This window comes from Triturus cristatus, chromosome 5_2 (assembly GCF_964204655.1).
Source record: "Triturus cristatus chromosome 5_2, aTriCri1.1, whole genome shotgun sequence".
In the NCBI taxonomy this organism is placed as follows: Eukaryota; Metazoa; Chordata; class Amphibia; order Caudata; family Salamandridae; genus Triturus; species Triturus cristatus.
The window spans coordinates 789,634,429-789,652,753 of record NC_140588.1 but is presented as its reverse complement, the minus strand read 5'-3'; positions in this window follow the sequence as shown (position 1 = coordinate 789,652,753).

Below are 18,325 nucleotides of genomic sequence, written 5' to 3'. Positions count from 1 at the left end.
ATGTCTTCGCGTTGGAGAAGGGCCCATTCAACTGCCTCCATGCCTGTGGAGTGAGGAATAGAAGTGTAGAGAGCCACCACATCGATGGTGCACAATAGCCAGGTTGATTGGATGTTGGGTTGAATCAGCTCAAGTTTTTTGAGGAAATCTGTGGTATCCTTGGTGTATGACCACCAGTTCTGCACAAACTTCTGCAAGTAATGATCCAGATATTTGCCTACGGTGTCAAAAATTGACCCGCATCCTGAGACAATGGGTCTGAAGGGTGGTTGCTGTAGATTTTTATGTATTTTAGGTAACATGTAGAGATGGGGTCTGCGCGGATCTGGTGTGGTGAGGAACTGTCTGGTCTGTTCATCGATCCACCCTAAATCATATGCTTTTTTCAGGATATCGTGTAAAATGGTGTCAAGTTGTGATGTTGGATCGGTTTGTAATGGTAGATAGATAGATTGATCATTCACGTGATTATTGACTTGTTGTTGGTAAAACTCTGTGTCCATTATGACAATTGCTCCTCTCTTGTCAGCGGGTTGGATGGTGATGTCTGGATTATTTGCAAGGGTTCTCAGAGTAATTCTTTCTTTATTCGTCAGGTTCTGGTGTGTGTTCGAACGAAGAGTCAAATTTTGTATGTCCTTTTTGACCATGATCTCAAATGTGTCCAACATCTTATGGGACACTGGAGCTTGGAAAGTACTACGAGGCTTAAATTTCGTCAGTTTGCCGGTTTCTGGAATTGCATCTGTGGTCACAACGTTAGAAAAATAGTGACGTAAGCGTAATGTCCGCATAAACTTATACAGTGCGACATCAATTTCCAATTGGTTAGCATGACTGGTTGGTACAAAAGACAAGCCTCTGTTCAAAACTGCTTTTTGGTGGGGTGTGATGTTAACTGATGAAATGTTTATAATCAGGGAATGTTCTTCCCGCTGCGTAGCGATTTTCCTGCCCTTTCCTCGCCTGGTCTTGCTGTTGCACTTTGTGTCTCTATTTGTGAGGCTGGTGGTATTCCTTGGTCCGGGGCCTGAGACAAAAAAGACACCGAGCTTGTCTTATCGGCATCTTCAGTAGAATCCTTAGTTGGAGTTTGTAGGTTAGAGGACGAGGTTCCAGGCTGCACTGGTATTCTGGATGTTGAGATATCCTTGTCTGAAACCAAACTTTCTTCCGATGAATGCGTGTTTTTTTTACGAGGTTCAAATCTTTTGCGTGCATATATTTCGGCCCAGGTATAAACCTCGTTTAACTTGTAGTCGATAGTGTCTCTTTTGTACTTCCTTAGTTTCCCCTCTTGTAATTCTCTACTGTATTTGTCTAGTTTAATGTTCAAGCCCTCTAAATTGATTCTCCAAGTGTCATGTTCTAACCTAGTCTGAAGTTCCTCTTTCAGTGTGTTAATTTCTTGTTCGAGATCCTTGATGGTTTTGGAAAGCTCCTCGATAATAAGAAGAATCAGATCAAGAGAACATTTGTTGAGAATTGAAAACCATTGTTCATGAAGGTGGGGTTAAGGTGGAAACGAAATAGCATGGGTCTTATTGAAAGTCGTAGTCCTCTGGGGATCCGTTTGGCTTTGTGATACTGTACTAATGTGGAAGCATGAAGTTGTTGGTTGAGTTGACGTCTGGTTAGATATTCTAGTTGCTTAAGTTGTTGCGAGATCGAGCCACTGTGTGTGTCCATATTTTTTACTTCCTGAATTAAAGAATAAATTTCAGATGCTTGATCTGTGGTGTAAACCAAAGTAGTTGCTCTATTTTGAAACACCAAGCTGGTTGCATCTGCTCCCAATAGTCCGCTGTCTATGTCGAGCATTTCCGGTTTGTGTTCCGGTCTCTACCTTGAAATAGCATCCTCGACTTGACTTTTTTCACCCGCCTATCTTTTGAGGAGAATCGTCGGTTACTCTTTCCCCGAGCTACCCTTCAGGTAAGGTTTCCGTCACTAGCATTTTCGGTGGCCGATGTATTCGTTAAACTCCGGTCACGCGTTGTTTTTTAAAACCTTGCTTTCTTTACTTTCTCCCCAGCTTCTTAAACATCTCTCTAGAGGTAAGACCTTTACCTTTTGGAAACGTTCGATAGTTGCGTATACTGCACAAATCGCAACTCCCATTAGCTTCATCTATTCTACACGGCACGCTTGTTGATATTTTTTATTTACTCTCCACACAGCTTCTAAAAGTATCTCGTCAGAGGTAAGATTTCTATCTCCTCGAGAAATAATATACTTGTGTATACTTATTTCATCTCTGGTTTTGTTAGCTTCACTTACCCTACATAGTCCCTTTTTTTACATTTTCAGAATCACGAGGTTCCTTAAAAACAGGTAAGCGTGAATTTGGCAGTTATCTACTGCCATCACTCACGTATACCCCATAGCCCTAGTTGGTGCTGACATGGTCACATCTTTATCTCTTTCAGAGTATATAAAATTGCACACACAAACAGGTAACTCTTTGAGACACGTTTGTTCACCATCAGATCTCTAGAGATTGAGCCCTAAGCATACTGTACTCACAAGCAAAATGGTTTATTTTTTATTTTTCAGATTGGCCCCTGACGAAGGAACCGGCTGGTTCCGAAATGCATTGGGCATTTAAATTTCTGTTGTGATGTAATTTTGTCGCATTAGTAGATGTTCGTAACATGTAATTGAATTAATGTTACACATGATTCTTATATGAAACTTTGTTCTTCATGAATACATGACATGAATTTGTTTTTGGTACAAACCGCAATATCTTTACTTGCTGTTTCACACCCAAATAATGTGGAAAGTTCCAGATAATGTCTTGTTTCTTTGTTGAAAATTAAAGCACATTATAATTTCAAAAATTGTATAGTGTCAGATTAGACACTTTGTGAACAGTGCACAGTTACATACAGGCTCTCACCCTGTCAATATCTGGTCTTTAGCACAGTAGGAGAGGACAAACTCCCACATAACTGTAGCACCGTTGTTTCTTACTAAATGCAGAACTATTGACAAAAGTGGTTTATTATTGGAGTGCTCTCCCTATATAACCGCTGCTTCACCAGTTTTTTTGTCCACCAAGGAGTAGCACCCACCCAAACTAAAAATGTCGTTCGAATCCATAACGAACATAACAGACAACAGAGCAACTACTTTGGTTTACACCACAGATCAAGCATCTGAAATGTATTCTTTAATTCAGGAAGTAAAAAATATGGACACACACAGTGGCTCGATCTCGCAACAACTTAAGCAACTAGAATATCTAACCAGACGTCAACTCAACCAACAACTTCATGCTTCCACATTAGTACAGTATCACAAAGCCAAACGGATCCCCAGAGGACTACGACTTTCAATAAGACCCATGCTATTTCGTTTCCACCTTAACCCCACCTTCATGAACAAATGGTTTTCAATTCTCAACAAATGTTCTCTTGATCTGATTCTTCTTATTATCGAGGAGCTTTCCAAAACCATCAAGGATCTCGAACAAGAAATTAACACACTGAAAGAGGAACTTCAGACTAGGTTAGAACATGACACTTGGAGAATCAATTTAGAGGGCTTGAACATTAAACTAGACAAATACAGTAGAGAATTACAAGAGGGGAAACTAAGGAAGTACAAAAGAGACACTATCGACTACAAGTTAAACGAGGTTTATACCTGGGCCGAAATATATGCACGCAAAAGATTTGAACCTCGTAAACCAAACACGCATTCATCGGAAGAAAGTTTGGTTTCAGACAAGGATATCTCAACATCCAGAATACCAGTGCAGCCTGGAACCTCGTCCTCTAACCTACAAACTCCAACTAAGGATTCTACTGAACATGCCGATAAGACAAGCTCGGTGTCTTTTTTGTCTCAGGCCCCGGACCAAGGAATACCACCAGCCTCACAAATAGAGACACAAAGTGCAACAGCAAGACCAGGCGAGGAAAGGGCAGGAAAATCGCTACGCAGCGGGAAGAACATTCCCTGATTATAAACATTTCATCAGTTAACATCACACCCCACCAAAAAGCAGTTTTGAACAGAGGCTTGTCTTTTGTTCCAACCAGTCATGCTAACCAATTGGAAATTGATGTCGCACTGTATAAGTTTATGCGGACATTACGCTTACGTCACTATTTTTCTAACGTTGTGACCACAGATGCAATTCCAGAAACCGGCAAACTGACGAAATTTAAGCCTCGTAGTACTTTCCAAGCTCCAGTGTCCCATAAGATGTTGGACACATTTGAGATCATGGTCAAAAAGGACATACAAAATTTGACTCTTCGTTCGAACACACACCAGAACCTGACGAATAAAGAAAGAATTACTCTGAGAACCCTTGCAAATAATCCAGACATCACCATCCAACCCGCTGACAAGGGAGGAGCAATTGTCATAATGGACACAGAGTTTTACCAACAACAAGTCAATAATCACGTGAATGATCAATCTATCTATCTACCATTACAAACCGATCCAACATCACAACTTGACACCATTTTACACGATATCCTGAAAAAAGCATATGATTTAGGGTGGATCGATGAACAGACCAGACAGTTCCTCACCACACCAGATCCGCGCAGACCCCATCTCTACATGTTACCTAAAATACATAAAAATCTACAGCAACCACCCTTCAGACCCATTGTCTCAGGATGCGGGTCAATTTTTGACACCGTAGGCAAATATCTGGATCATTACTTGCAGAAGTTTGTGCAGAACTGGTGGTCATACACCAAGGATACCACAGATTTCCTCAAAAAACTTGAGCTGATTCAACCCAACATCCAATCAACCTGGCTATTGTGCACCATCGATGTGGTGGCTCTCTACACTTCTATTCCTCACTCCACAGGCATGGAGGCAGTTGAATGGGCCCTTCTCCAACGCGAAGACATTGACACAGAAAAAGTTTTCATTTTACAGCTACTACATTTTTGCCTTCATCACAGCTACTTCAAATGGAATGAAAGATTCTACGCTCAACTCTCGGGAACCTCTATGGGTTTTCCGGGGGCCCCATCGTACGCTAACATCTTCATGGCGATGTTCGAACAGGAATATATCATGGACATTCCCCAGTGGTGGTCAAACATCTACACATACTGTCGATACATCGATGACATCTTCTTGGTTTGGACTAACTCACAGCAACTCCTCGAACAAATGATAACCACTCTAAATTCCCATAACCCCAGGATTCAATTCACTCACAAAATTGACACACAGACCATCCAATATCTTGACGTCACCATCAACAAAAATTCAGATGGACATGGACTGACCACTACAGTCTATACTAAACCCACAGATCGCAATAATGCGCTACAATTTTCCAGCTTCCACCCCAACAACCTCATCAACAATCTACCTTACTCCCAGTTCATTCGGATCAAACGTATCTGCTCAGACACATCTGATAGCACAGCTAAAATTAGTGAATACAAAGAAAAATATCAGGAACGGGGGTACCCTCTCACAATTATTGACTCATGTGCACAAAGAGCGATGGCAAAATCACGTGGAGAATTACTCACATCTGTCAGGAAAACAAACAAATCAAACATAGTGTTCTTATCTAAATACTCGACCAGTTCCACTGCAATCAAAAGAATCATTAACAAACGCTGGGAACTATTATCCAACAAAACCGATTTCAATAACATCTTCCGGGAATTGCCTCTGCATGCCTACACCAGGAGTCAAAATCTTCGAGAACTACTATCCTCCACGAAGAAACCCCACATCATCAACATTAAAAAAGGAACTATGAAATGCCAAAACTGTTCGCATTGTAACAACATCATCCCAGGAAATATCCTAAAACACCCCACCACGGGCAAGGATGTTCTGCTCAGACACACCAGTGATTGCAACACCACAAATGTAATCTACGGGATTAAATGCCCGTGTGGCAAACTGTATATTGGCAAAACCGAACGGAAAATGAAAACACGACTTACAGAACACAAAAGTCGCATCAGAACTCAGAGCAAAAATTCACCTCTGGCGACCCACTGGCACGAAGCATGCCATTCAATATCACAACTTAGGTTCCAAATAATCGAACATGTGGAGCAACAACAAGGAGTCAATACCCACCTTAGACTCCTACAAAGGGAGATCTTTTGGATCAAACTTTTGGACACCATGGCACCGACTGGTCTTAATGACAGGTTACACATGTCATGTTTCATTTAATCACGAGCTGACTGACCAGACCGATAAGCCCTAGGTGGCTTTACATATCTCAGGCAAGTGACAAGCACTTCAGCATAACTAGAGCACCAATACAATGATACATACATATTACCTACCAACACTCTATTTTCAAGTCACAGGTCACCCCTTCGTTTCCCTCGGTGACCAATCTATCCTTATGTTCTGATCCCCACACATGTTTCCGCTTTGCACCTACACTCCCCATATGTTCCTCTCGTCTAACATGAGGCTTATTCCCAACAAAAGAGGCTGAATTCCAGGTTCTTCGTATACTGTAGTTTCTCTCTCTGAGCCGAAATTGTGTAATTTGTTTACATATTCCAGGCAGGAATCTCAGCTCCTGAGACTTTCTGCTTGCTTCCCCGACTGCGTGTTTACTGTCGCAAACGATTAATACTTTTCTTTCCGAATACTGCTTCTCCACTCTTTAAATTTCCATTTCTCTAACGATAGTATTCAATGACCTTGGTGTATTTTCACATTCTTCTGGAAGTCAATTGACTCCGTTCCAAGATGGCGCTTCCGTGCGTCCGTCTATTTTGAAACACCAAGCTGGTTGCATCTGCTCCCAATAGTCCGCTGTCTATGTCGAGCATTTCCGGTTTGTGTTCTGGTCTCTACCTTGAAATAGCATCCTCGACTTGACTTTTTTCACCCGCCTATCTTTTGAGGAGAATCGTCGGTTACTCTTTCCCCGAGCTACCCTTCAGGTAAGGTTTCCGTCACTAGCATTTTCGGTGGCCGATGTATTCGTTAAACTCCGGTCACGCGTTGTTTTTTAAAACCTTGCTTTCTTTACTTTCTCTCCAGCTTCTTAAACATCTCTCTAGAGGTAAGACCTTTACCTTTTGGAAACGTTCGATAGTTGCGTATACTGCACAAATCGCAACTCCCATTAGCTTCATCTATTCTACACGGCACGCTTGTTGATATTTTTTATTTACTCTCCACACAGCTTCTAAAAGTATCTCGTCAGAGGTAAGATTTCTATCTCCTCGAGAAATAATATACTTGTGTATACTTATTTCATCTCTGGTTTTGTTAGCTTCACTTACCCTACATAGTCCCTTTTTTTACATTTTCAGAATCACGAGGTTCCTTAAAAACAGGTAAGCGTGAATTTGGCAGTTATCTACTGCCATCACTCACGTATACCCCATAGCCCTAGTTGGTGCTGACATGGTCACATCTTTATCTCTTTCAGAGTATATAAAATTGCACACACGAACAGGTAACTCTTTGAGACACGTTTGTTCACCATCAGATCTCTAGAGATTGAGCCCTAAGCATACTGTACTCACAAGCAAAATGGTTTATTTTTTATTTTTCAGATTGGCCCCTGACGAAGGAACCGGCTGGTTCCGAAATGCATTGGGCATTTCAATTTCTGTTGTGATGTAATTTTGTCGCATTAGTAGATGTTCGTAACATGTAATTGAATTAATGTTACACATGATTCTTGTATGAAACTTTGTTCTTCATGAATACATGACATGAATTTGTTTTTGGTACAAACCGCAATATCTTTACTTGCTGTTTCACACCCAAATAATGTGGAAAGTTCCAGATAATGTCTTGTTTCTTTGTTGAAAATTAAAGCCCATTATAATTTCAAAAATTGTATAGTGTCAGATTAGACACTTTGTGAACAGTGCACAGTTACATACAGGCTCTCACCCTGTCAATATCTGGACAATGGTAAACAAGTCAGCCACCTGTCAGAATGAGGGTAGGCCATCAGTCGGTCATTTAATATTGCTATCTACAAAAATCATAAAGCCGCGCAAGTGTATAACACGCATTGGCAAAGCCAATAGGTCTTGCTTTTGCGAGAGTTAGAGCTATTGGTGTTGTAAATGACAATGTATTTTACCTATGTGTTATGGAGTTGAGTGGATGTATGTGGTGTGGAGTGGAATTATTTGGGTTGGGTTGGAATTGTTAGTTGTGGAATTGTGTGGTGTGGAGTGGATTTGTGTAGTGGAATTATCAGGTTAACACCATCCAATGCATTATCTGCTTGAAGACGATCTAACTTTGTAATACCAAGACCTTTCCAACTACATTTTTATAATTGATCATATCCTATTACCATCATCATCATCAAGTCTTTATGTCGATTAAAATAATCATAAAAGACAGCACAAACAGTATTAGGTCAAAAATGCTTAAAATAAGAACATAAATAGCGATCATAAGAAATATCGCTAAAAACATTAATTAGTTCTAAACTTTGTATCATATAAAAAGGCTTGAAAGTACAGAAACAGCAATAAAAACATAGAGCTACATCGATAAAATGTGTGAGCCAAGATAATTCAACACCATTGTAAGTTCATTAACAGGGCCATGCTAAAATAACTTTACGTAAAAGTAGTTATAACTAGACTTGGGTTTCTCTTATTTTTTTGGAACGGATAAGCCAAGCCCATTAAAAAAATTTCGCCATAGCAATAACTATTGGGTCGTTAGTGGATGTCTGGAGAATCCTTAGTGCCTCCGTGGCAGATCTAGTAGCTAGGTTCATACAGATAGGTTATCCTATTACAACGCCATGCCTTATCAATGGTGTGCAGTGGAATTATGTGGATAGCAATTATGTGGTAGTTAGTATACTGGAATTATGTGGAGTGGGATTGTGTGTCATGTAGTGTAATTATGTGAAATTGTATTTGTGTTGTGGAGTCGTATGCAGTGGAGTTTAATTATGTGGCGTGCTGTTGAATTTTGTGGCATGATGTGGAATTATGCGGTTTTGATTGGATGTATGTGGTGTGTTGTGTAATTGTGTTGTTGAGTTGAATTATGTGGTTTGGTGTCAAATTATGTAGTGTGGAATGGAAATGTTTAGAGTTGAATTGTGTGTCAAGGAACTGTGTGGCGCTAAGTGAAATTATGCCTAATGGAATTATGTGGCATGGTGTGGAGTGTATTTATGTGGATTGTTGCTATGTGGTATAGAGCGGTTTTATGTTGGGTTTATTTATGTGGTATTGAATAGAGTGTAAATATGTGGGATTGAATCATGTTGCTTGTTACGTTGAGTGGTATTATGTGGAGTGTAATTATGTTTGGCTGTGTGGAATTGTGTGGCAGTGAATTGTGTGGTGTTGAATTGTGTGGTGTTGTGTGTCACACTAAACCTCCAGGCCTACTACACAGAATTGGAAGCTCTAGATCAACCTATGGAAAAATAGATAATAAGCACTCACCTAGAATTTAAAAAAGAAAATAAAGTTCTGGCTGTTCCCTAAAAAACATTTTAAAGGGCCTCAACTGAAAATAATTAATAGTCTGTTTATACAGCGCCTCCATCTCCCATACTCTTTTGAGCCTCACGTCATGCAATAAAGTGCTGCGACATGCCTGTGGCAACATGAACGGCGCACTCATCCAAAAGACATACTCCCAAACGTTGCCACTTATAAGCCACATCTCACCCAACATTCTTCCAATCATGCATGACATAGTAGCTATTTACTCATCGATTCCGAAAGCGCGTATGTGCTTAGAAGAGGTATGAAAGCGCATATAAATGCCAATACAATACTGCTTGCACTCCACTGGTGACACATCAGTGTATGCCTATAAGCCCTGCCCTTGCTGTAAATACTTGGCCACCATCTGTGCGTGGGGCCCACCGAACCTTAAAATGTTTCTTATAACATTTAGACAGGTTAAAAGAACGTTAATAGAATTTTGCCATGAAGATACACATCTAATGATTTAACCCCTTTTAAACACTAAAACATGTAATGGTGATTCACAATTTTAAAGCTGTCATTTATCAATGATGGTTTCAAATATTTACATTTGTTTGAGATTTTCCCTGTAAGTAAATGACAGTGCTAAAACTGTGAAATGACCATAACCGAGGACACTAAATGAGACACAATAAAGAGGCAACCCATAAATGCCAATTCGCTATGAAACAGAGAGGTGAAAGTCAAAACTGAATAATAATGAATGGTGTTGTAATAGGATATGATCAATGATAAAAATGTAGTTGGAAAGCTCTTGGTATTATATATTTAGGGGCCAATTACGATGGCGGACGGACTGGAGTCAGTCCACCATCATGGTGGTGACCGGGACCGTCCGCAATACATGCGGCGGATCCGTACGCCACATTAGGATGCGACCGCCATGGTGCATTCTTAACATTGCAGCGGGTGCTGCTAACAGCAGCACCCGCTGCAATGTTGAAAATGCATGTTGGGGGCCTGCAACAGGCCCCGAACAGGATCTCCACCAGCCTGTTCATGACGGTGTCCCCATCATGGCAAGGCTGGCTCACAGCCTGCATCATAATATGGTGGACGGTGCCTGCTAGGCACTGCCACCATTTTATGCATGCAGACCGCTCCGCTAGGCAATCGGTCCGATTGCCTGTGGCGGTTCCGTGGCAGACGGTCTTTCCGTCCGCCATGGTCGCAGTCTGGATCCCCCTGCCATCCTAATGTGGGGGGGGGGAATCGCCGTCCGATGGCGGAAGGACCGCCACCGCATGGCTGGCGGTGGCGGTCCTTAGTTCGTCTTCAAGCAGATAATGCAATGGATGGTGTTAACCTGATAAATTGTTACATTTGTATCTTGCACAAGCGCTGCAAGTTATACAATGGAAAGTGAGCACGTGCTCCGCATATAACCAGGGAGTGGAGGACTTGGTGTGTTTGATAGCAGTCACTCGAGAATCTAAAACAACGTATCCCTGGGTGTTGTTGGCAGACCCAGATCTACATAGCTCATGATGCTGGGACAAGGGACATCATCAAGTACATAGAGCGTAGTAAGCTGGAGGAGGCATGGTTGATTCAATTTACACATAATACACTTTTTTTATTTAGTTGTGTTAAATGCCGCAGACAAAAAGCAAGTTGAATGAGATGCGGACTACAATGCTGGATCAACATGCTTTATCGGCTGTACTCTTATTACACTCTGTTGACATCATAGCGCGAGTGCAAAGATCAAAGGGTTAGTTACCTGGAGAATCATGAGAGGGGTGTTTTACTTACTGTGAATTAGTATAGTGCATGGCAGGAGAGCTTCCCCCAGGGTCAGGGTGATCCAGGCAAGCATTCTCAGCAGTGGCACTGCGGTGAGCAATGATTTGATGGAGGGGGCAAGCAGCAATGAGGGAGGGGGTTGGGGCACAGAACAGGTGACTATGAAAACAGTGTCTGACATTAGATCTCAATCTTTACATGCTCTGCAAATGTCATGAGATAAAAAAAATTTGTTACCCTGTTTGCAATGGCACTGTAGCAAGTAAAAACACGAGCGCTCCTGATGAGAAATTGTAATTAAAAATCCTCTTTAATGGTAGCGTACGATTTTAAGTTACAATTAGAAAATGCCATCTTTAAAAATAGTGCATTTTTCTTCCCTAAACTATTTGATGCCTGCAGCCTCTCCCTGGTCACCTGACTGGGTATAGTTGGCAGTTGGACTATGTTTATTTCTCCCATACAGCCACACATTAGAGAGAAGGGATGCACCTGGATGAGCCATCAACAGGCAAGATTGGGAGGGCGGAGCTGGTCACAGCCCTACTTGCAACTGAATAGGCTAAGCTCTGACTTCACAAAAAGGACTTGTCACCTCTGCATTGTTCATGCATCCAGTTTGGAACCATGGCACGGCAGTCAGGAAACCTTTATCACTTCAAGGGCAATTCTCTAGAAACGTCTCCTACTTCAAAGAAGACATCATATATAAAAAGGGAACCCTCAGACCCACGCTTCATTTCACTTTCTGGACCTGCGAAGAATTCTCAGAGGACTGCCTGCTGCTGTGTACTCCACAAGACTGCTTTGCTCCACCCGGAAGGACTGCTTTGCTGCCTGTAGCTTGCCTTGAACCCTAAGAGGCCTGTCCTACTTCCTGAGCCCTGTTTCATCACCTTTCCCCTGGACTACCAAAGTGTCTTTAAGGGCCAGTTTGCTGGCCTCCTGTTCAGAGCCTCAAGTACAGAAAAGTCCCCATCCATCTTGAACCTGCACCTGGACCCAGCTTGACTGAGTCCTAAACCCCAAGAGGTGCTCCTCCAGTCCTGGACCCTTGGTGGTGGTGCTAAAGGTGCCTAGATAGCCAAAATTAAAAACTTGGGATTTAGAAACTTTTTGGCTAAAACCTGCAATGAGAACTGAGAGAAGACTGGGACCAACCTGCTTGTCTATCCGCCCAAGGGGCATCACCGGTCAGTCTAGCTTTTCGGCAGCTCCCGCTATGCTCTTCTCTGCAGCCGGCAAATCCTGGTTAGCGGTTTTTCGTCAAAGGTGTGTGCGGCCTAATGGAACTCTCATCAGCTACAGCTTTCTGCCTTGTCCTGCTGGAACTTTTCTATTTCCCAAAAAGTGACTACGTCTGAACATAGAAATCTTCACCGCAACTTTGTCCAGCTGCTCTCCGACGACAATGCTCCTTCCTAGGACACCTACTGTAGCCTTGCCAAGCTAAATTTACCTTCTCAGAACATTTTTGACTACATTTCTGCAAAGTCCAAAGGTAAGCTCTGACCTGGCTCAATCCACTCTTTGCATCCGACCAGTGTTCCATTGCAATCGGCCATAATTTTCAACTTTATCCAAGTCTTGCGGGACCAGATGTCTGTGTTTGGCGCTTTAATCTTGTAGGTGCTAGATTTTACTTAAAACTTTTAAAAATTCATAACTCCGGTTTTGCTAATTAGATTTTTGTCATTTTGGTGTCAAATACTTTATATAAAGTTACTCAAATTTCTAAATTGGTATGGAATTTTTCTTCTGTTGTGTTTTCGCTTTATAACTGTTTGTCTGCTGCATAAATACTTTACACATTGCCTCTAAGCTAAGCCTGCCTGCTTTTGTGCCAAGCTACTGAAGGGTTAAGCACAGGTTAATTTTGTGACTTTTTCTGATTCACCGTGACAGGGATTGCTTGAACAGTGCCAGCCCCCCTTTGAAACAACAACCTCACTGTGGGGCCGATTACGATGGCGGGTGTAAGCACATCTGCAGTGCTAGCAATGGTGGAAAACGTCCTTTTCCGCACTCCAGCTGCGGTCCTCTCGTCCCCCATATTACAATGGGCAAGCTAGCCTATTTCCCGTCCGCTGCAGAGTTTCGGGATCCACCAGAAATTTCCTTCCGCAATGGTGGCGGAGGGAGCCAATAGAGAAAGACCGCCGTGCAGAATGACTTTACGACCGCCGGGCAAATCACGATGCCTCAAACAGCCCATCACAACGCAGCGGAGAAACCAGCCATTCGGAGACGGCGAAGGCACTACTGCGGAGATCGAAACTCGAATCCTGGGCACCTCCACGCGTTTCTGACCGCTATGGATCCAGCTCTTCAAGCGCTTCCGCTGCTGTACCTGATCCACTTCCAGCATATAAGACGTCGCCGCGGTCAACACCGCAGGTACGTAAACAACACATCTCCGCATACAACCACAACACACACCTCCTGTGCTGAAATACGTTTCCTTTCCACATCAGACACTCTGGTGGAGACAGGAACATATCCCCCCAGTGTACTCACACATGTCCTGCTTGCTAGCAATCCACACCTCTGCATCGGGGTCACCCATCAACAGCGAAATCACTGCAATGTCCCAGTCACTGCAGAGGTGAAGATGCGGGAAAACCAGCGCACAATGTAGTAGGCAGGGCCGGCGCCAGACATGGGCAGTCTGGGCAGCTTCCCAGTGCTCCACCTTCACCCTACCCACATGGTGGGCCGCAACAGTTGGCCACAGCCCACAGCACGCTTCCCACATCCATTTCTGCACATGCTGTGTGCCCCTCTTCTGCCCATCCCCTCTCAATGCACTATTTAGCAGCCAGGTGTGGCTCGACCTCGCACCTCATGCATCAAAGGGCAAGGTAGATTGACTGGGAAGGTGGGGGTGAAGATGAACACCCTGCACAGAAGGTCAGGGGCTAGACAACCCATCCACCTCACACCTGCCTTCCACTCATGTGAATCAAACTGAGTAAATTAAGAAATGAAGATTCACTCTGCATGTTAACAACCACTGAACTGCTCACACTGCATGTCAAGTCCCTCGGACAGATCCCACACTGACACTGCCACATACACATACCTAGGTCAGCAGCAATGTATGGCAAGAAATGGACTAGCCCAAAGTGGAGTGCACAGTGCTGGAAAACCATGGAGCAAGCCACATAGAATTTGTACATGACATGCAAGAGGAGGAACATATCACACTACCCTCAGGCCTTCAAATCAGACATGGGTGGCACAGTGATTGAAATTAAACCAAAGTGATATCTGTGCAATATCTCTGGGATACAGCAATGCAAGCTATGCGTAGGCACATGAATGATGGGAAGTGTCAGAACCCATACAGTGACCAGCCCCACATCTGTGTCAACTACCTTGACATGTGTATGTCACCAGGACAACACATATGGCTCATTGTCACACTCCCTGACTGTCAAATCCAAGTAGGACCTCCACACATACCCCTCATCTACCCATCTCTCACATGCACTACTCAACACCTGTGAGAAACACACATAAAGGTGCAAATAAGGTCCTGTGAGTTTCCTGACAACCAATCACACACCTTGGTGTGTATCTACAAATGTCAGACTCCCACTGAGGGATGTCTGAACCAATGCTGATCAAAAACTAATAGCCAAACACAAATCTCACACACAACATCCAAAACAGTCCAGCAAGCTCAGCCATGTGCAGGCAAACAGTGGCTAGGCAATGTGACCCTAGACAGAACAGGAATACACAACATTTTCACTCTGGACAAATGCACAGACACCATACCCCAACCCAATTCCAAATTGCATTACCAAATGCCAATCATGAACACTAACTGTGATCAATGAGACACATCAGTCAACACAGACATACACACCACACCAGTTATCAAGTGAGCATGGTGTCAATGTGTACCACAAGCATGCACATGCACAATCCTGACAAGTGACAGGTCAAATATAGGAGGACATAGCACTATTGTGCACTCAAAACAAGCTCATTAACAAGACTGCACATTGCTGCATGTATGTGACATTCACACAAGAAATGCACATTACACATTCAACACACCTCTGAATGTAATACAATGCACAAACTACTCTTACACAATGTCATGCAAATAGAACATCACACACACACATGCACCTGTCAGTGGAAAGAGCCAACACAGTCCAAACACTACATCCATCAACAACAAAAACACAACATATGCAAAAAACATTCATCACATTGTCAACTCAGCTAGACATTAGGGGGATGAACACCAGGGAAGTACAGAGCAACATACACTGACCTCACTGCATGCACAGTAAGCAGTGTGTGAACACCAACCAAACCAGTAGCACACATATCTGAGTGCTCCACCATGAACTCCCACACCACAAATCATCACATCACACAGATCCCATCACACTCAGGAAGGGTAGCAGTACCTCAGCAAACAGACATACATCGTAGCCATCACCCACAGCTACACAACACAGGAAAACCCAGATGCAAACAACATGACTAGAGGACTGTGCTGCTCAAACATATGCTCTGCACATGAGCAACCATGACTGCAACCAACTAGAAGAAAATAACACATAACTAATTGTGGAACTGTCCTGAGTGGCACATTAGTCCTGTACACAGATCATCCCGCCACAGTATAGTGTCACACTTTGAAGTGGTGGGTAGGGTCACACACTGGCAAGGCATGGGGTGGAAGACATGAGACAAGGGGTGTGTACATCAGTATTGGACAGGTAAGGAGTGTACAGTGCAAAAACACATAGAGGAGTAACTCACAATGTGTAGGCATCCGAAGCACCTATAAGGGATGGTATGACTCTTCATACCACTTACTATACTTGTCCCAAAAATGTGTCAAGTGACAGCAATGCATGAGAAAAATTACAAATAATGTCAGTGTAGCTGAGCAGGTCAGCACAGTGAGCACAAACTTCAACAAGACCTATGGCTGATCAACAAAATACAACACAGACTTTGCAGTGGCACACTTTGCATGCTCAAAAATGACAGCTACAACAAGTAGTTGTCCCCCTGGAGTGCAAGAACACACCGACACACTGCACAGTGCTCAACCTACAACTCCTCTATATGCCCACAATTTGAAGCACACTTCTGACAATGTAAACAAACGGGCACTCATTACCTGGATCATACATGTGTGTAGTTGGCATGTGCAGGGGCACATACACCTCAACACTACTGAGAATGACAGGCCAATCACACTGTATGACCACTCAAGTGCACACATTAAAATGACCCATGTGACTATGAAGACAGGCCTAACCAAGATGACTATAAATCAACAACACTGTTCACACATCAAGAAAGATCCCACAGATATGACGGACCCTGGCCACCCCGCAAGTTATCCTGTGGATAGAATTCACCTCTGCTGTGGTATTGCATCCTAACATGACATGTGTACAATTTAGAAAACCTGACCAAATCTGACCATAGAATGATTAGGATAAGAGTAAATCATCACAAACAACCATCATTGCACCCTCAAGCCTCAGAGTCAAGAAGAACAAAAGGGCCTGTCACCTCTGGCAACCTCTGAAAAAGTAAATCAAGTAATTGCCAATGTAAAAGTGGCATACAGAGCATGTGCCACATGAACCTATACCCATACATACAACTTTTAATTTAGCAAGGGCAGCAACAAAGCACACAACATGAGTAACAGCCTTTATTACATAATATCTAGATAGGCATTAAAAGTAACTAACAGCAAGGCCATTGGCCAGTCCATATTTCTAGTCCGCACATGTGTGCATGAGAAACTGCACAGGAAATGGGCATCAAAAGTAACAAACAGCAAGGCCATTGGACAGTCCATATGTCTAGTCCGTGCATGTGTGCATGAGAACTTGCACATCCAATGGGTAACACCGTCCAGTCATGGGAATCACCACAACTCAGGGGTTACACGTGGGCAGTCCAGGCACCGCTGTTGGAGAAATGGTGTGGGGAGGAGGAATTGGCTTAAATATTTAGCTTTAAGTTGAACTAGGAGGGGGCTGATTGCCGGGGCCAGTTGGAGGACTGGACCTCCGAGAGAGAGAACCGGCTGAGGTAGAGGCATCCATGGCTGTGGGAGTCCGAGGGCTGGTTGGACCGGGTGGAGTGGTGGCACGGGGAGGTGGAGACACAGTGGTTGAGGGTGAATGTTGAGGGCTGGGTCTCAACTGTTTGGAGATTTGATAGCCAACAAGTGTATTGGCCGGAGTGGGAAGTGAGGTGGGTACAACAGCCTCACTTTCCACCAAAGGTGTATCAGGTGCAGGTGGCTCTCGCCGTAGGGATTTGCTGGACCAGGTGTCACACTTAGGGTGGCCTTGCCTCTTCCTCTGCCTCACCTGTTGTTGAGGTAAACCCCCACTTTGCTCTCTTGTCCCTGCTTCACAGGAGTGTGGGTGGGAGTTGACGCTGTGTGTGAATCTGCCTTTGAAATGGGTTTGGGCTTAGTCGTTGCAGGCACCAGGTTCACAGCAGACAGGGCAAGAGTCTGTGGGTCTTTGGGAGCAGGTGTGGGGATGGTAGCGCCCTTGGATGGTGGTGATTTTGATGAATGTGATGTTGATGCCTGCTTCTTGGCCTGATGCCACGTGATGGGCTTTTGGTTTTATGCTCATGTGTGCCCGTTTTGTGTTGTGGTAATGGTGTCTGTGGTCTGGCACGCTTCGAGTGCTGCTGTTGTGTGCTGCGTGTGGTGTACTTGGTGCCTGAGGGCTCTGGTGTCTGGGCACTCTCGTCAGGTGCTGCCACTGGCAGGGTGGTTGCAGAAGGGACAGGAGCTGGACTGGGAGCCTGTGACTTCTGAATGGCTGCCGTCACTATGGAGGACAAAGACTGGACAGTTCGGTGTAGCCCACCCACGTCAGAATGAGGAGTCACTGCTGGAGTCTGAAGACGTGGAGGTTGGTGTTTCAGGGCGTGAATCATCCAGGGCACTCCTGTCCCCTTCTGAGGCACAGGTCACCTCAGTATTAGTGAACTCATGTGTAGCAGTTGTACCAGAAGCTTCCCCCACTAGTGTCTGTCCCCCGTCCTTCCCTGCCCTCTGTAGATGCTGCAAGAGACAGAGACATAGG